General features: G+C 40.4%; 1 pseudogene; it reads left to right on the top strand.

Annotated features, from left to right (window-relative positions):
- Positions 1-1212: 1212 nt before the first annotated feature.
- LOC103662977 lies at positions 1213-1725 on the top strand (annotated as a pseudogene).
- The last annotated feature ends 1696 nt before the right edge of the window (positions 1726-3421 follow it).

The following is a 3421-nucleotide window of genomic DNA, read 5'->3' as shown; positions in this document are numbered from 1 at the left end:
AAAGGTCAAGAAAACAAGCACAATCCAGTGAGTGGCTAGTGTAAGGGTTTGTGTGGGTCATTAATAAGGCACACTTCCATATCACGAGATGATTTTGGTCATTCTTTTTTAACCAATCCACTCACCATCTGCTCTTCACTTTGCCTCCAAAAGTTCAAGGCATGCTCTATGAATAAGTGGTTTTCACCCTTTGCTGCAAATTGGAATCACCTGCCGATCTTTAAAAACTGCAGAGGTGTGGCTCCCACCGCGCCCACTCTGATCCCTTGGTGTGGGGCGCAAGGTAAGCACCAGGGGATTTCTCTGAGCTCTCTAGGAGAGGCTACCGTGCAGCCAAATTTGGGAAACACAGCTGTCAAGGCTTTGTGCCTTAGTTTTCTCTAATTCGGTCTGAAAAGACACCGATGTCCTTTCTTAGACATAGTTTAAAAAAATGCTTCTCCATCTTGCCATTGATTTTGGGCACACAGCTTCTTGATCTGCTGTCTTCTAAGAAGGATCACATCACAGTGCTCCGTGCTTCTGGCAAACTCGCGTCCAGCCTCTCATCTGCTCTCAACTTCTTTATAATCTTTCATCCCTCAAACTACTACAGATCAACTGTTATTCCTCCGAGTTTTCAGTTCTTATCCAATTTCCTATCGTTAGCTATCTTTGCTATCTTATTGCCAGTTTAAGCATGAAAACCTTTCCTTTTCTTGTTATCCGAAAACCCACAGGTAGGCTCTACTCCTTTCTTCAATCTTCACCCAAGAACTAAGTTAAGACTCTTAGTGATTTTTTATCTCATTAGAGTGGACTTCTCTGTTTCAGACTGTAGTTTTCTATCTGTCTCGTTCCAAAATGCTCATTGTTTCCGTACAAAATGCTGCTGTCAGACTTCTTGTCATTTCCCTTGCTCATTATGGTCACCTCGCCAGTGTGTTTCTTAAACACATCGTATCCAATTTGTCTCCCTATTCTCTTTCCCAGAGCCTCCTTCGGTTCCAAGCTAACCTCAGAATTATATCTGGAGGAGCGTCTGCCTTGGGAATTGATAGCAATACTTCCTAAATGCATATATACCAAATAGATGCGTGCAGAGGACTGTTCCACGATGGAAATGAACAAGAGCCTCTCTAGATTTCCTAGAATTACTGTAAACCTTAGAAACACAATTGTTCCTCACCCCTCTTCTCTTTCCTCAACTCATTTCTTCCAGACTCACGCAGGTGACACTGAGCCAGGATCATCCAAAGGGCCAGGAAGGAATACATCGAACTGAGGGTTATATGCATCTATGTCTGGGCGAGGGGACGTAGCACCAAGTTGTGGCAAACCAGCAGCTGTAGCCACACTGTTCTGTCTTCAGCTTCAGGATGTTTCCCATGGTCAAAAGGGCCCTAAGTTGTCTCTGACTTCAAAGCATTCAGCAAACAATAGCAAAGCAGAGCCACTAGAAAGGGACACCCGATTTCCATGACAAATATGGTAATGCGGTATTCGCTAGTGGAGCCCCTTCCTGTGTGGCTGTATGGGCATATACAGCAACACAAACTGGAATAGCATGGAACCTGTCCCCTGTTGGCAGAGGCAGCCCAAAGGAATGGAGAGACCAGTAACCAGCCCAGCTGGTGTAATACTGACTTGTTTCAAAACCAACTTGTAATTGATGCCAAGTAAAAGCACTGTGCACCCATCAAAATATGGCATGGTTGAAGAAATAAAGTACATTCGGAACCTTAAAAAATATATATATGTACATCTATGTGTTCTATTCTTTGTCAGATTATGCAAATTATACACTTATTTGAAAAACTGTAGAAGGAAGGGATGCCCTCTTGCCTTCCACCAAGAGCCTGTTACCACATGGACTGAGCTTTGTAAAATCCATCATTACCCCTGTTTCTGTCCCCCCACTGCTGCCACCCACCATTTCCTTCTCATCAGAATCTACACTCAGCTTCTTCCTGGCCTCCGTCTTCCATTTTTGTCTCCATTACCCTCTTTCAAGTTCTACATTCTCATTTAACAGGTCACCACCACCTCGTATTTCTCAACTCCCTCCTGTAAATTTAGTTCTTGCCGTGACACTTTTCTATGATAGCTTTTCAAAGAGTCTTCTTTCAGAGGAAAAGAAACAACTCTTCTGTTACTGTTAAGTCAGAGAACCCATCCCAGTGAGGAGAACCCTATCTTCCTTCTGGATGCACCGCGTTTCGGAGTTACTCAATGCACACATGTCACGTGATTATGAACGTCAATCCCAGATGTAGAAACAAGCTCAAAGTAACACACAAGAATCATAATGGCTCACGAATCAATAAGCAAGATTCAGTTGTCACAAAATCACAGAATGGGTTTTTTAAAAAGGGAGTTAAAACGATTAATATGATTATTTTTAGCTTGTTAATTTTAAAGGAAGTCGAGATGTAGGGTTGGGTATTAATAGAAGCGTGGTTTCTCTGAGTTTGGACTTGGGAAGGGGATAGATTTGTTTCAAATCCTGACTGCACTTGTGCCTTCAGCAAGCAATTGAACCTCTCAGGGTGTGTTTCCTCATTGGTGACAGGGAGGGGTAAATCGCATCTCATTTGGAGGATATTTCCGAGGTCTAAGTGAGAGAAGATCTGTTAAACACATTGCGGGGCTGGGGCATGGGAGGAGCTCTGTAATGGTTGTTGACCCTGTTATTGTTGATGTCTCAGATATCTAGGGGTTTTTCCTATATTTCTTGAGCAGCTGTGATATGATTCTTTTTCAGACCATCCCAGATCCATCCCTGACTTTTAACATATCAACACAAAGAAATTTTATACTTTCTTAACAATACCTTAGCCTTATTCAGTATTAGGTATACTTTGCCCATTTTTCATTTACGAAAATTTTAAATGGAAAACATTAATACTCCATGTGCTTTCATTATAGTATATCTGTTATCAGCCTCTATAGCCACTAGATGTCAATACAATGTTTATCTGGGAAATTTAATAAAGACTCATTAGTATCCGACTTAATGATTAAGTAATGTATTTCTTTTGCAAGATATGTTAATTTGAAGGATTTCAGAACATTTCACTGTCATATTTATGGAAATCACTCCACCAACAAATGAAATGCTTCGCCTCATCCAGTTGTACATAGTTGCTGAGTAGAAAGAGTTTTAAGCCTGGATCAAATTAAAATTGCTAAGAAAAATGTATATAGGCAGAATATAATTGCCCTAATTGGATTTTCTCCAGGTACCTTACTTGCAGAAACAATGAGATCTTTATTATTCATAACTGGATAAGACCTATATTTCTTATTTCATTTTAAAGGTAGCATCTTAACTTTTCATAGTTACAATAGTAATTCTGAGAGAAGAAATAATCTAAGGTATTTCTATAATCATTTATTTCAGGGTATTGGCTATTTTACTATTTGGCTAAAGATCATTTAA

This window comes from Ursus maritimus, unplaced genomic scaffold (genome assembly GCF_017311325.1).
Source record: "Ursus maritimus isolate PB19 unplaced genomic scaffold, ASM1731132v1 scaffold_12, whole genome shotgun sequence".
Classification (NCBI taxonomy): Eukaryota; Metazoa; Chordata; class Mammalia; order Carnivora; family Ursidae; genus Ursus; species Ursus maritimus.
The sequence above is the reverse complement of the archived record's forward strand: the minus strand, read 5'-3'. Positions and strand labels throughout refer to the sequence as shown.